This window comes from Bos taurus, chromosome 16 (genome assembly GCF_002263795.3).
Source record: "Bos taurus isolate L1 Dominette 01449 registration number 42190680 breed Hereford chromosome 16, ARS-UCD2.0, whole genome shotgun sequence".
NCBI lineage: Eukaryota > Metazoa > Chordata > Mammalia > Artiodactyla > Bovidae > Bos > Bos taurus.
Window position 1 is genome coordinate 16834364 of NC_037343.1, and position 17421 is coordinate 16851784.

The 17421-nt window shown below is 37.5% G+C and overlaps 1 long non-coding RNA gene across 1 annotated transcript; it reads right to left on the minus strand.

Moving 5' to 3' along the window:
* Positions 1 to 10182: 10182 nt before the first annotated feature.
* Positions 10183 to 16129, minus strand: LOC132342445 (uncharacterized). Its single transcript, XR_009490824.1, has 4 exons — positions 15560 to 16129; positions 14590 to 14657; positions 14353 to 14465; positions 10183 to 11075 (listed from the first exon to the last, which is right to left on the minus strand). It is a non-coding gene; the product is annotated as an uncharacterized lncRNA (long non-coding RNA).
* Positions 16130 to 17421: the final 1292 nt, after the last annotated feature.

Sequence of the window (17421 nt, forward strand, 5' to 3'; positions counted from 1 at the left end):
AGCCTGCTATGCTCCTCTGTCCTTGGGGATTTTCCAGGCAAGAACACTGGAGTGGGTTGTCATGCCCTCCTCCACAGGATCTTCCCCATCAAGTGATGGAAACCTAGTGTCTCACATCTCCTGCATTGGCAGGTGGGTTTTTTATAGCACTAGTGCCAACTGGGTGGCCCCAAGTTACCTTGCAGAATGTCTTAAATTTTTTAATGTTCCATTTGCTTGATTAGGCTCAAATGCTATTAGGTGCTCCGTGGTTACAGCCTGTCAATGACAAAAAGTCCAGTTATTGGACACTTACTGAAGTTAAGATTGATCTTTGGCTCACATGGTGATGTTCTCATTCCTCCATCAGTAAGATTTCCTAAAGTATTTCTATATTGGTTTCATACACTGATGCCTTTTCCCTGAATCACAGATTCCACTATAGGATTATTCCTTTCACAATTGTTCACTAAAACTCCATTTATAAGGAGAAAATTTTCTCGTCAATAGTGCAATTGCCTTGAAGTAGATTTCATACAAAAAATATGGAATAAACTATTAATTCTTTTATTTTGTTTGACAATATTCAGGGCAAGGAGTTTTTGCCTCAGATATTTTCAGTGGTGTCCAATCTTGCTTTTTTGTTTGGAGGGAGTGGTGAAGGTGTAGTGGATTGCTTTACTGATTTCATTAGTGTATCTTTATCTACCAGAAAAATGTAAACATGTACCATTGGCTAAATGATATTCAGTGTCTCACAGACTACAACATACATTTCACTCTTAATATCAGACTTGGTTGTTTTATTTGGCCAATGAATGTATGAAAATTTTACTGTCCAAAGTGAAAGTGAAAGTTGCTCAGTCATGTCCGACTCTTTGCCACCCCATGGTCTGTACAGTCCATGGAATTCTCCAGGCCAGAATACTGGCATGGGTAGCCCTTCCCTTCTCCAGGGGATCTTCCCAACCCAAGGATTGAACCCACATCTCCCGCACTGCAGGTGGATTCTTTACCAGCTGAGCCAAGAGGGAAGCCCTACTGTCCAAACAGAACCTTTATCAAAACAACCTTTATCATTATATGGACTAGTGAGTCTCTTGTGTTACTTACTTCTAATGAGATAAGCAAGTCTTACATAGGGGCTACACCTTCAACCTTAGCTCTAAAATGTGAAGACCTGTAAAGACCACCTGAGTTGGACATATCCCTCCAGCCACAAGCACACAGTCAGTCACATGTGTGCTGTGCTTAGTCCTGTCTCACTCTTTGCAAGCCCATGGATTACAGCCCACCAGGCTTCTCTGTTGATGGGATTTCCCAGGCAAGAATACTGAAGTGGGTTGCCATGCCCTCTTCCAGGGCATCTTCCTGTCTCAGGGATCAAACCCACATTTCCCGCGTCACTTGCATTGCAGGCAGATTCTTTATTGCTAAACCCCTTGGGAAGCACTTCAGTCAGCCACATCAACCGCTAATTTGAATGTGTGACCCACTCATTATATGGTTAGTTTATAGACTCACCATTGTAGTGGGAAACTTATCTATGTCTGTCCTTGTGACAGCACCTATCTGAGGCATGACTTTAAGAAGCCAACTTCACAGGCAACACATTATTGGTTTTCTAAGTTTGAACTCTTTACTTAGGTCTAGGTCACATTACTGGGTATTTAGAGTCGGACACGACTGAGCAACTTCACTTTCACTTTTCACCTTCATGCACTGGAGAAGGAAATGGCAACCCACTCCAGTGTTCTTGCCTGGAGAATCCCAGGGACGAGGGAGCCTGGTGGGAGGCTGTCTATGGGGTCACACAGAGTCGGACACCACTGAAGTGACTTAGCAGCAGCAGCAGCTGTTTATTTATCAATAGATTTGGTCTGATTTATCCTTAGATATTATGAGATTCCTCATACATAAGAATGTAACTGGATTCTGAATATAATGATGAAATCCAACAATGTCTGTTAATTACTGAGAGTTTGATGTGCCAGTGTATTATTTGGAAATTTGAATGTGTTAATCAATAACAAGAAATTCATATTACATCATTTCAGATTAGAGTCTTCAGGACAATTCACTGGCATTTTGCCAATTGTAAAATGTAATAAATTAAACTATGAAGTATGCTACAATGCTCATAGTCATTCTCTCTTTGCTGTTGGCCTCTCAGAGATGAAAGCATGGCTATGATGCCAGTGCTCAGAAGTTCACAGGATGAGACAGTGATAGCAGGGGAGTGAAAGAGGGCAACAGAGTATCTATTATTTTGACTGCCTTTTATTATTACTAAGAAGTTAACTCTGGGATGGACTCTGCCACAATGACAAACAGTAAATTACTACTCAAAATTTTTAATATTATGTTAATGGACTTGTTGCTAATGTTGGCAATTGAACATCTTTAATTATGTGAAACATTACCATTAACACTTTTTAAGATATTTTTCATCTCTAAAATATTACTTACTGTATTAAACATGTTTTCATTTCCCTAACTACTGTCTTGAAGGGAACAGTTTCTTTTATTAATTGAAATTTAAATTGATTTCAAAAGAGAATGGTTATATTGCATATAGAACAGATTTAATTCCTTAGTAATTTTGTGTATGGATTACAGTTCTTCTGCCACAGAATACAGATCATAATATAATAATATCCTTCTGTCTTAAAATAGCCAATCAGCATCAAGATTGTACACAATTTACATCTGATGTAACATTTGTAATAATTTAATTTTTGGATCATGTTATGTACATTTTAAATAAGAAAGGAGGAATTAATATAAGTGCAAAGAATAATTTTGACATGAGAGAATAATATGTCCAACCATCCATGAAGCCACGGGAAGTAACTTTACAATTTTTTGCTTCAAAGATGAATATCTTTGACAGAAGATATAAGTATTATAAATCTGGTGAAACAATTTGGAAGTGATTGCTTTATTTCTGGATGGACAAAAAAATATACAACGGAGAGGCAAGATGGGAGAAGAAAACAAAACAGTATATAAAATAAGATAGAAAATAATTTTTTTGTTTGTTTGCTTGCTTTTTGTACAAGCAGGAATAGGCAGAATCCAACTGGCTTAAAATCTCAAGGACATTTATCACAAGTAAGCTTAACAGACTCTTAAGAGTCCCTTGGACTGCAAGGAGATCAAACCAGTTCATCTTAAAGGAAATCAGTTCTGAATATTCATTGGAAAGACTGGTGCTGACCCTGAAGCCCCAATATTTTGGCCACCTGATGTGAAGAACTGACTCATTGGTAAAGACCCTGATGCTGGGAAAGATTGAAGGTGGGATGAGAAGGGGATGATAGAAGAGGAGATGGTTAGATGGCATCACCGACTTGACAGATATGATTTTGAGCAAGCTCCGGGAGTTGGTGATGGACAGAGAAGCCTGGCGTGCTACAGTACATGGTGTCGCAAAGAGTTGGACACAACTTAGTGACTGAATTGATCTGAACTGAAGCTTAACAGAATATATTTCAGCATAAGGTATTAATATCAATAATGATAAATTAACTCACATAATAGGAATTACAAATCATATAGAAGGAGCACAAGAGTAGATTTCATAATATTTCGAATGAACTTGCCTTCATATTGACAAGAGGGATCTCTGAAATAGAAGATATTAAACAATGAAAAGTCTAATTGTCTCCAAGGGTTATGCAATGTGAGAATACATGTAGTTGGAATTTGTGAAACCTTTCCATCTGAAGAAAAGCTGACCTAAGCTGGGAAATCAATAACCTCAGACATGCAGATGACACCACCCTTATGGCAGAAAGTGAAGAAGAACTAAAGAGCCTCTTGATGTAAGTGAAAGAGGAGAGTGAAAAAGTTGGCCTAAAACTCAACATTCAAAAAACTAAGATCATGGTATCCGGTCCCATCACTTCACGGCAAATAGATGGGGAAACAGTGGAAACAGTAGCTGACTTTGTTTTTCTGGGCTCCAAAAATCACTGCAGATGGTGATGGAAGCCATGAAATTAAAAGATGCTTACTCCTTGGAAGGAAAGTTATGACCAACCTAGACAGCATATTAAAAAGCAGAGACATTACTTTGCCAACAAAGGTCCATCTAGTCAAGGCTATGGTTTTTCCAGTAGCCATGTATGGATGTGAGAGTTGGACTATAAAGAAAGCTGAGCACTGAAGAATTGATGCTTTTGAACTGTGGTGTTGGAGAAGACTCTTGAGAGTCCCTTGGACTGCAAGGAGATCCAACCAGTCCATTCTAAAGGAGATCAGTCCTGGGTGTTCATTAGAAGGACTAATGTTGAAGTTAGAACTCCAATACTTTGGCCACCTGATACAAAGAACTGACTCATTAGAAAGGACCCTGATGCTGGGAAAGATTGAAGGTGGGAGGAGACGGGGATGACAGAGCTCGAGATGGTTGGATGGCATCACCGACTCAATGGATATGAGTTTGAGTAAATTCTGGGAGTTGGTAACGGACAGGGAGGCCTGGCATGCTGTGGTCATGGGGTGGCAAAGAATCAGACACGACTTAGTGATTGAACTGAAGTGAACTGAAAGCTGGGAAATGAATTTTTATACCTTTTCCACTCTCATTTTCAATATTTGCATGTTTTTGGAGTAACTTATGGGGCTAAATCTATCTTCTACAAACAGAATTAATATTAGGAAAACCACTTTTTTGCACTGACTGTGAGGATTTAACATAAAACTATATTGATTTACCCTGAGCTTATGTAATTATGACAACTATGCAGCATGTGGTTAATTATTTTATGAAAATAAGATGATGGCCCATATTATATGTTTAACTTGCTAGAATATATTTTATTATATCACATTTAAGGAGGAAAGAGTCTAGAAAGAGAGTTTAAATTATGGATTTTTAAGGTTATGTTAAGCATTGCAATGTGGTACTAACCTTTTACACAGATGCAATTAAGTCTCAGTCTGCCATTTCAGCACCTGCCCTTCAGGGAGTTTATAGCTGATATTTTAAGCAGACAGTAAATGCAGAAAGGAAATTTCATACAGCATAATCAACAAATACATGTAAAAATTCAACTCTATAACTAAAATCCCATTACATATCTATTTAATCTCATTTTTGAAGGAAATGCTACTTTTTTTCTTTCTAGAGCAATAAAATGCTACATTTGAAATCAATCTGTGCATAACTCACTGACATGGATTAAAACTCTAGCTTGTGTGGCATTTTTAGCAGAGTGTACAAAATGGAAATGTCACCTTTTCTTTTGGGTGAAAGTCTTTTGACTTTGCCTAGAATAAAATACAGTTTAACATTAGCTTTAAGAGAGAAAAATTCTCTGTTAACCTAAAAGTTCACCAAAATGTTAAGTCTGCAAAACTATTACTAAATAACAGAATGTCTCAAGAGGTATCATTGGCCACAGACAATAATTCTATTTCTTTTTTTTTTTTCTTATACTTCATTGGAGAAATAATCCAAATAGACCAAAGTAATTTTTCTAGAACTATGTATGGAAATCTTCATGAAATACACTATGTATCTACTCACCAGTTTCCTTTGGAGCGCCATTTTGAAAGTTAAAGATACATGATTTGTGAGTATACCAAGTCCACTGATGAACTAAAGTAAACCAGAAGATAAATGTTACATATCCTAATGTCTCCACACTTGCTTTATGAATTCTTATATGCTAATGAGATGATTGGAGAAGGCAATGTTACCCTACTCCAGTACTCTTGCCTGGAAAATCCCATGGACGAAGGAGCCTGGTGGGCTGCAGTCTATGGGGTCTCTGGGAGTCGGGCACGACTGAGCGACTTCACTTTCACTTTTCACTTTCATGCATTGGAGAAGGAAATGGCAACCCATTCCAGTGTTCTTGCCTGGAGAATCCCAGGTACGGTGGAGCCTGGTGGGCTGCCATCTCTGGGGTCGCACAGAGTCGAACACGAACACCAGCAGCAGCAGCAATGAGATGATTTCTCATGGCCTTGAAGCCTTGAACTGATTTTACTGATACACAAGTTAGAAGAATATTTTATTACATGACATATGACATATTCATAAGAGAGAAAAATATTTTTAGTGAACTCAATAATTAATCTAAATGGTAAGAGTTTATTTTTAAAAACTAGAAATTAAGTGTCATGGTTAGGTGGGACTGTTTTTCACTTTTAAAATAAACATCAAGTATATGATTTATTAAGATTGTTCAATAAAGTTATTATTTTTAGGTCAAGGGGAAATATTCTCTTGGATCTAGGACTTAAACCAAATAGCTGACATAAAAAGTTCATAAAAGCAGAGGAATGATATATTCTTATACCAATATATTCTCAAAATTTAAAGGGAAAAAATGGTCCAGTTTTGATAGTTTAAAATAATGCCTTCTTTCTGTGGGCAATTAGAAATGAATACTCAGATTATCTATATCAGTGTGATGAGAATTAAAGGAATCATTATTTTAAAAAGCTTTTATACTCTGTTCAAATATTTTAAAAAATAGGAATATCACATAATCTTAACTTGAGGATATTTTATATGTGACAAGGTTTAAATAATTTTCTTTTGTCTAAAATAATCACCTTAAATGTTAGCTTTCACATTTATGCTTAGTTAAAAAAAATTCTCCTTTCTAGGTCTTTACATAGTTTGAATAATTCTGACCTTAATAGTTACAAAACTTTGATAAGATAGCTTTGAGGGACATGAGCGAAGTACACCTGAAAGACTTCAGTAAAGCAAAATCCATGACTGAATACCCATCTACTCAGGGTTAATAATTCCACTTATAATTTTAATAACACATGAAAATAAATGTCCCAAAATAGAATACACAACACTGCACACACCAAAAAAGGAGGAAAAGCATACAGTAAACTGAGTTAATAAGAAAAGCTTTATTTTGTGACAGTTATTATTAAAACTATTGTTTGATATATTTTAGTACATGTATAAAATATAAAGGGTCTTCCCAGGTGGTGGCTCAGTGGGTAAAGAATCCAACTGCCAATGCATAAATGCAAGAAATGTAGGTTCAATCCCTGGGTCTGGAAGATCCCCTGGAGGAGGAAATGGCAAACCATTCCAGTATTCTTGCCTGGGAAATCCCAGGGACAGAGGAGCCTGGTGGGCTACAGTCCCTGGGGACACGAAGAATTGGACATGACTGAGTGACTAAACACACATAAATATAAAATATAAATTTTATATTCAAACCAAAATATCTTAGCAGAAACATTAAACAAGTTAAAATTTAAAATCTAGGAAAAGCCAAAAGTAAAAAAATAATGATATATACATACATACAAAAGAATTGTTATAAGGTTATGAAAGGTCTGTGTGACAGTTTCTAAAATAACTCTCAATTATCTTTGCTGACTAGAATGGGGGTGTGAAACCCTTTCCTCTTGAATGTATGCTATACTTTGCACTGCTTTTAAGCAGAAAAATAAACAAAACTGTAGAGATATAAATTTATCAAAATACTGGCTTATATCACTTGCCATCTCTGATCCAATTTTGTCCCCTTACATATCTGTTCTGATGGAAGTCAGCTGATAGGTGGCAAGGGCTCCAACCAGTGAGAAACTGAGGTGCTCAGTCAAACAATGTATGAGGAACTGCCAATGGTCATTTGGATGATCTTGGAAATCTCCAAGTTGATCCTTGAGATGCTTGCAATTGTGGCTGATAACCTTAACTTCAGTTTGTGAGACTCAGGCCATAGGACTAAGCTAAGTCCTGTCTAAGATCCTGACTCTAGAAAGTATGAGATAAAAAATGTTTCTGTTAATAATACATGGACTTCTGAGAAAAATCTGTTTTGCAGGCATAGAAAATCAGTATCATCTTTGTAAACACAAAAGGAAAAAAAAGAAAAAGCTAAGATATAAAACATTAAATTACATATATATTAAAAATAATAAAATAAAACACACAGGAAAATACACTGTTCATAACCATGTAAAATACTAATATTCTTACACAATGGATTCTTAATATTTTAAAAATATAGCTATATTATAATGGCATTAAGAAGAGGTGGGAAGAATACACATAAGAATTATATAAAAAAGATCTTAATGACCCAGATAACCATGGCAGTGTAATGATTCACCCAGAGCCAGACATCTTGGAATGCAAAGTCAAATGGGCCTTAGAAAGCATCACTAGGACAAGGCTAGCAGAAGTGATGGAATTCCAGCTGAGTTATTTCAAGTCCTAAAAGATGATGCTGTTAAAGTGTTGCACTCAATATATCAGCAAATTGGAAAGCTCAGCAGTGGCCACAGGACTCAATAATGTCAGTTTTCATTCCAATCCCAAATAAGTGCATTGCCAAAGAATGTTCAAACTATCACACAATTGAACTCATTTCACATGCTAGCAAAGTAATGCTCAAAATTCTCCAAGCCAGGCTTCTAGAGTACATGAACCATAAACTTCCAGATATTCAAGTTGGATTTAGAAAAGGCAGAGGAACCAGAGACCAAATTGCCAACATCCCTTGGATCATAGAAAATGCAAGAGAATTTGAGAAGAACATATACTTCTATTTCACTGACAACCCTAAAGCCTTTGACTGTGTGGATGACAACAAACGGTGGAAAATTATTAAAGAGATGGGAATACCAGACCACTTTACCTGCCTCCTGAGAAACTTGTATGCCAGTCAAGAAGCAACAGTTAGAACTGGACATGGAAAAACAGACTGGTTCTAAACTGGGATAGGAGTACATCAAGGCTGTATATTGTCACTCTGCTTAATTAACTTATATGCAGAGTACATCATGCGAAATGCTGGTCTGGATGAGGCATAAGCTGGAATCAAGATTGCCAGGAAATTTATTAATAACCTCAGATATGCAGACATACCACCCTTATGGCAGAAAGTGAAGAGGAACAAAAGAGCCTCTTGATGAAAGTGAAAGAGGAGAGTGAAAAAGCTGGCTCAAAACTCAACATTCAAAAAACTAAGATCATGGTATCTGGTCCCATCACTCCATGGTATATGGGGAAACAATGGAAACATGAGAGACTTTATTTTCTTGAGCTCCAAAATCACTGCAGATGGTGACTGCAGCCACATAATTAAAAGATGCTTGCTCCTTGGAAGTAAAGCTATTACCAATATAAACAGCATATAAAAAGCAGAGACATTATGTGCTGACAAAGGTCCATCTAGTCAAAGCTATTGTGTTCCCAGTAGTCATGTATGGATGTGAGAGTTCGACCATAAAGAAGGCTGAGTGCCAAAGAATTGATGTTTTTGAACTGTGATGTTGGAGTAGACTCTTGAGAGTCCCATGGACTGCAAGGAGATGAAACCAGTCAATCCTAAAGGAGATCAATCCTGAATATTCACTGGAAGGACTGATGCTGAAGCGAAGCTCTAATACTTTGGTCATTTGATGTGAAGAAGCAACTTATTAGAAAAGATCCTGATGCTGGGAAAGATTGAAGGCAGAAAAAAAAAGGGGACAATGGAGGACGAGATAGTTGGATGGCATCAACAACTCAATGGACATGAGTTTCAATCAGCTCCAGGAGATGGTGAAAGACAGGGAATACTCGCGTGCTGCAGTTGATGGGTCACAAATAATTGGACACAACTGAATGACTGAACAACAAAATAATGGTAAAAATGTAATTAATAGATGACTTATATAAATATAACTGTCCAATAAAAACACAAAAGAAGTTATATTTTATTAATAATAAAATCAAATAACCAATCTGATAACTTTTTAAAGGTTTAATTTTTCCAAAATTTTAGTTTCACGGCATCGTGTTTTAGTTTCACAGCAAAATGGAAAGAAATGTGCAACCATTTCCTATCACTCCCTGCCCCCATACATGCGTGCATGTATTATAATGTCTTTGTGTGTTAGTCAGTCGTGTTCAACTTTTTGTGACCCCATGAACTGTAGCCTACCAGGAATTCTCCAGGCATGAATAGTGGAATGGGTAGCCATTTCCTTCTTCAGGGGATCTTTCCAACCAAGGGATTGAACCTGAGTCTCCGGCATTGTAGGAGGATTCTTTACCATCTGAGCTACCAGAGAAGCCCATAACAATGTCTTTAGTTATATAAAATAATAAATTAGTACCTGATTGATTTGCAAGTATTAAATTACAAAGTATTTCTTTAAAGCATACCCTCTTTACAGTATCATCGTAAACATTGATTAAGCTTTATCATAAATAACTTACTCAAAGTGAATTATTCCATTTTCATTCATTAGTGAAACAAATTCTTGATCTAGAGTAGTATATAGAGGCAGACTTTGGAGATATAGTGGATTTTGTTCCAGACCACCACAGTAAATAAAGCAAGTATTGCAATAAAGCAAGCATATGAATTTTTGTTTCCCAGTGCATATTATAGTTTTGTTTATAGTATATGGTAATATTAGGTAGTAGAGTAGGAAAAGGAGTCCAAAATAGCAGTGACTAAAAGACAAAGAAAGGAAAAAGCCTGCAAAAATAGAACAAAGGAAGGTCTGAAGACCAGAGTGAGAACCTCAGATGAAGCAAACAGTCCTCCTGGCTAGCTCAGTTTACACAAGGTAGGCTGAGGGGGAGGAGAAAAAACATACAAGAGGAGCCAAAATTGAGTCTCTGGCTTCTCTTCTCTCTGCATCTTTTGGGTCTGCCTGCCCTCATGCCTCAAGGACGTATTTTCCTTTGCTTACCAAAAAAAAAACTGAACTGTAATCGAGTTGTAACACTGGTCTGTTGCTTCAAATTTTTGCTGTGGCAAGACAGAACTGAGGAAATTACACACTTCCCTGACAGAAGTCTATTAAGTACTAAATAGCATTGTCTAACGGAGAAGGCAATGGCAACTCACTCCAGTACTCTTGCCTGGAAAATCCCATGGACGGAGGAGCCTGGTGGGCTACAGTCCATGGGGTCGCTGAGAGTCGGACACGACTGAGTGACTTCACTTTCACTTTTCACTTTCATGCATTGGAGAAGGAAATGGCAACCCACTCCGGTGTTCTTGCCTGGAGAATCTCAGGGACGGGGGAGCCTGGTGGGCTGCCGTCTCTGGGGTTGCACGACTGAAGTGACTCAGCAGCAGCAGCAGCAGCAGCATTGTCTAAAAAGAGAACAATGTACGTACCTAATTTAAAAATGCTTTATTGCCGAAAACATGTTACACGTCATCTGGACCTTCAGCAAGGTGTAGTAGTAACATCGAAGATCAAAGACTACACATGCATAACCCCCCATTTATCAATACAACTCACAAAACTGTTACTTTTGTTGTAGTTGATGAACATACACTGATATATCATAATCATTCAAAATCTATTGTTTACATTAAGGTTCCTTCTTGGTGTTGTAAATTTTATAGTTATGGGTAATGAGTGAGAGTTCATATTGCTAGCACTATGAACTAGCACTATTGCTCGCACAAGTTCACACACTTGCTTGCATTTCATGTTGTTCTGGATTTGGGCCACTTAAATAGATGTGTAGCAATATTGTTGTTTTAACCTGTGTTTCCCTGATGACACATGATGTAAAGCATCTTTTCATATACTTACTTAGCATCTGTATATATTCTTTGGTGAGGTATCTGTTAAGGTTTTTGGTTCATTTATTAATTGGCTTGTTTGTTTTCCTTTTGTTGAGTTTTAAGGCTTTGTATATTTTGGATGAAAGAGTGATTGCTAAGTCTTCAGTCAGTCCGAGTCTTTGGGACCCTGCAGGCTCCTCTGTCCATGGGATTCTCTAGGTAAGGATACTGGAGTGGGGTGCCATGACTTCCTCCAGGGTACCCTCCTGACACAGGGATAAAACCTGCATCTCTTATGTCTCCTGCATTAGTAGATGTGTTCTTTACCACTACTGCCGAAATATGGGAAGCCCCATATTTTGGATAACAGTCCTTTATCTGATGTGCCTTTTAAAAAGAGGCCTTTCTGCTGCGCTCCAGTAGGTGTCGTTATAGCAGAAGATTTTGGTTTCTCCTACCTGAACTGCCTCTGGTTTTGAGTCTGCACATTTCTCCCCACACCATCTCTGTCAAAGGTGTTGCCCCAGTCTGCTCCACAGCTTCTTTGACCTCCAGGGGTTTGATATCTTACTGCTACCAAGGTCTCTGACTTTGTTGCCTGGGGCACTGAGATGGTGGGCCCTCCTATCACCTCTGGAATTTCCTAAGCACAGGCTCCACTGGAGGGGAGGGAAAATGCAGAGGAAGACAGGGTCATGTGGCCACCTTTCCTGGACTCAAGCCCCACAGCCACTGCTGCCTGTTGCCCCAAGGGCCTCTATGGCTGAGAGGTTGGAATTGTATGCACCGCCTCCCCTGCTGACTCCAGCTCTCTGGTGCTTTCAGCCCCGGGGGAATGCAATTTTTTTCTTTCATAAAAAACTCACAGGAAGGGTTTTTGATTCGTTTGGAAAGTCCATGAATACCGAGTATTAAAACCAAGCTTGAGACAAATGATTGACAACAGTTCAACAAGTTCAGCAACCTCCTTTTGCTTTATATTCAAGATGTGCTGAATGAAGCTTAAATTAGTTTCAAACCTTTGAGTTTTTGTCCTTGTACTTTAAATAAGTAGTAATTGTAGTATTTATGCCTTGCCTTATCTGCATAGGTGTAAGCTATGACAATTAAGGCACACTCTGAGTAACTGCCTCAATTAACGCTTTTGTTTACTAATTTGGGGATCTTTAAAAGAGAATAGAAGAAATTGGGTTTTAAAATAAGATGTGTAAAATGTGCCATTGTACATTATTGAAATTTCTAATTGCTTATTTAAGTTCAAGAATACAGTAATAACTAACACAGGGCTTCCCAGGTGGCACGGTGGTAAAGAATCTGCCTGCCAATGCATTGAGACGTGGTTTCAATCTCTGGGTTGGGAAGATCCCCTGGTGAGGGAAATGGCAAACTGCTCCAGTATTCTTGCCTGCAAAGTTCCATGGACAGAGGAGATGGTTAGATAGCATCACCGACTCAATGGACATGAATTTGAGCAAACTCTGGGAGATAGTGAAGGACAGGGAAACCTGGCATGCTGGAGTCCATGTGGTTGCAGAGTCAGACAGGACTCAGAAATTGACCAACAACTAACACTGTGCTAATAATATAGGATTTTATCTCAGTCATTCTGAAGAAGCCATTAAGATATCTGTCATTTCACTCATGGCATTTTATTAAAATTTTTTATTTTTTTATAATACGAGCTCAGTGAATCCAGGTAGTAAGCTACATTTGTATTTTTACTGTCAGTATATAATGGCATATGTAATATTTATAACTAATGTTTGTTGCCTAAAAAACTTAAATGAGGTGAGAAGATTATAAAGATGATATATAACTAGGAAATTGAAAAATACTGTTTTTATACTTTAAAGTACAGTGAAAAGTTGTAGGGCAATTATATGCTATAGTCTAGCTTGATCAATCATTTCAGACATGAGTACTAGAAGCTAATTTTAATTATCTTCCATTAGTATATACATTGCCTAAAGCATTTTAGTAAGGAAAAAAGAAAAAAATATGCTTCATCCAAAGGCTAAATCATTAATATTTCATTTGATAATTTCCCAGTGAGAAATTAACTTAATGTGTTTACATTCATGTATCTTCTTTTCAGCCCACCTTATATTGAGAAGTTGAAGCCCAACCCCAGAAAACAGACTACATGGGTTTGTTTTCTCAGGGTTAACGTCAAAGTAGATTCCCAAAGTGAAATTTTCTTCTCTTCTATAATAGCTTTTTTTTATATTGAAGATGAATCATTGTGTAACTATGACAGAGAATAATCATTGTCAGAGGGAATGGCTGGCTGAGGACAGGTGCCATGGCATTCTTCAGGCAGTACAGGAAAATGTATATTTGACATGCTCAAGAAAATGACACAAATTGAAGTGTTCTCTTCATTTATCCATATTTGTCTGTTGTATAATTTCATGTGTAGATAAACGATCAGCCAATGTCAACATGAGCCAAAGCTAATTATGTTGAAATCAAAAACCCAGATATTTTCACATCAGTATTTTCAGTAGTTAAAAATGGGAAAAAATTCAGATAAAGAAATCATTAAAACATATCTAACCCTGCTCTTTTCCCTAAGTGAATTTAAAACAAACAAATAGCAACAAAACCTAGGAAAATCAGAGAAGAAAGTTCAGCCTCAGTGAAAAGACAGCAACAACTATACAAATTATTTTTAGAAAAACCTCCCAAAGACAGTGAAATTTGGGAAAAGTTTTTTAGACAGTTAAAATAGACATATTTCTATAGACGATGAGTGCAAGTGTGTGTGCAGTGCATCCCGAGAGCCCAACTATCAAGGTCTAATGTAAATGAACAGAATCATGAGCTCAGGGCAATGTAGGAGTCTCTCTATCACCTTTTCACGTGGCAGAACCACAAATAAGGACCAATTTGCAGCAGACAGTGTTGTGTTGCCTCCTCAGCACTCATTTTCAACTTCCCTCTCCTTTTGAAAAACTTTCAAGAGTTCTGAAATACAGCAATATATTTATCTTAATTGGCATTTGTGAAATCCAGTTGGCTAAAGATCAATAAGTTCTAAATCCCCCGAACATTATTTAACATTTTGGAATTCATTTTGAGCTGAACATACCAGAGTTAGAGAGTCCATGACAAACGTGATGTGAATGTATTCTCAGGCAATGGGCTTAACGGTCCCAGCTTCAGTAAAGAAAACACACACAGATCAACAAAAGGGAAATACAAATCTCTAAGTGAACAAAGGAAACAAATGGATGATTAAAGCCAAAACAAAACAGACTACAAGTTAGGATTGATTTAAACTCCCAGAGATAACTTCATCAATGTAAAAAAAACTACCTGGGTTTTGCCAAAGCAGGAGAAATTTAAACCAGAATTTAAGAGCTTTCTAGAACTGATCTCTTACTCCTTGTTTACACACTTCTTTTCTAGCATTCAATTGCATATGCAGAGATGTGGGTCTGATGCAAGTTCTTCTAAAGCATACCGAGTTTTAACTTTGGGCTCCAATCTTTTTTTTTCTTTTTAATCACTTTTAAAGTAATCTCTAACTCTTTCTCTTCTGATACTGTATGGTTCTTGTTCTCATTTCATTCAGGTTACACTCATTCCTCATATCATCAAAAAGTACTGACTTCATCATACTACATGAATAAATAACCACCACACTTTCTTTTTACACTATTTTATATTTTCTTCACAGAATATTTCTGACAATAATTCTATACATAAATGTAAGCTTTCTGTGATCAAGCTCTTTGTCTTATTCATTGAAGTATCATAGGCACTACTTATTTCCCTTCATGGGAAAAATGATTTAAATAGAAACAATAATACATATGATTCAGTTATAATAAAAATGTATGTGACTATTAAATAATCTGATGTAATAAGATACTGACAAAAAAGACCAAGTTATTTGATTTGTTAACCAATTCATATTTTAGGGGGCAGTAATTGAAGAGTGGTTTTCTGTATTAGTTTTGTTTAAAATATAGAAGAATAGAAAATTATAAAATTACTGCAACAGAGTGACTGATTTTACAAAAAAGAAGCGGTTTCACTATTAGAGGGAAGCTTACCAAATGAATCCATCTTTGATGTAATTTATCATGAAGACATAGATGAATACTGGAAAGAGTTTGAAAGAATGTATTTCAAAAGAATGAAATAAGATTTTTTTCCCCTAATGGATTAAATACATTAACTTGATATTCTTGAATACATTTTCAAGTTCACTTTATGCTGCCAGTCAACTCTTGATTATTCATGTCATTATAAGAACACATCAGCACATAAAGGAAAAGTTTAATGTGGGAGTAGTTGTGGTTATAATTGATGCACATAGAGAGCGGAGGGAAGTCAGCTCATGATGTGTAATGGGGCAGAGATAATTGATCACTCAAATAGTAAAGAATGGTTGTTTGGAGAAAATCCTCAATCCTAAATCTTTATCAGGCTTCCCTGGTGGTTCAGTGTTAAAGAATCTGCCTGTCAAACAGGAGACTCAGATTTGATCCGTGGGTTGGGAAGATCCCCCAGAGAAGGAAATGACAATCTAGTTCAGTATTCTTGCCTGGAATATTCTGTAGATAGAGGAACCTGGAAGGCGGCAGCCCATTGGGTCACAAGAGTTGGACACCACTGAGCAACTAAACAACAGCATCTTCATCATGGATAATCAGAAGTTATTTAATTTGGATTAATCTGCATTTTAATTAATCTGCATTTTATTTCATACCAAAATATTTGAAAACTTTTCTATGCCAAGTACTATTATTGGTAAGGAAATTATCTATGGCTTGCATTGGCATTAGAATGTAGTGAGCCAAAGAAAACAATTAGATGATGTGGTGGTGTTGATTAGTCACTAAGTCTTTTGCAACACCATGGACTGCAGCCCTAGGCTCCTTTGTCCATGAGATTTCCCTGGCAAGAATACTAGAGTGGGTTGCCATTTCCTTTGCCAGGGGATCTTCCTGATATAGGGGTCAAACCAATGTCTCCTGTTGGCAGGCAGATTCTTTACCAGTGAACCACCAGGAAAGCCCTTTGAGATGCTAACCACTAGTGATTTCCCTGGCGGCTCAGACGGTAAAAGCGGTAAAAGCGTCTGCCTACAACTCGTGATAGGATTCCCTGGTGGCTCAGAGCTTAAAGAGTCTGCCTCCAATGCAGGAGACCCGGGGTTGATCCCTGGGTCGGGAAGATCCCCTGGAGAAGGAAATGGTAACCCATTCCAGTATTCTTACCTGGAGAATCCCATGGACAGAGAAGCCTGGTAGGCTACAGTCCATGGGGTAGCAAAAAAGTCTGACACAACTGAGCGACTTCACTTTCACTTTCACAACCCGGGATACCTGGGTTTGATCCCTGGGTCAGGAAGATCCCCTGGAGAAGGAAATGGCAACCCACTCCAGTACTCTTGCTTTGAAAATCCCATGGACGGAGGAGCCTGGTAGGCAGCAGTCCATGGAATCCCAAAGAGTCAGACAGGACTGAGCAACTCCACTTTCACTTTGTCAGTGTCTATACCAATATATTTTTGACTGAAATTGAATAAAAGATGCATTAATTTCAACAAATATTTTAAAATCTGCTTCCTACACACTTAATGTAAATTTTGAACACACCTAAACCAACTAATATTCAACGAGTTAATTCTGGGTGAAATTATTATATTAATTAGATAATAAGATAACTCAGGTGGCACTAGTGGTAAGAACCTGCCTGCCAATGCAGAAGACATAAGAGGTGAAGGTGCCATCCCTGGGTCAAGAAGATCCCCTGAATGAGGGCACAGCAACCCACTCCAGTAATCTTGCCTGGAAAATCCCATGGACAGAGGAGCCTGGCAGGCTACAGTCCATAGAGTTGCAAAGAGTTGGACACGACTGACATGATTTAGCCCATGTACAAGGTAAAATAATATTTGTTGTTGTTG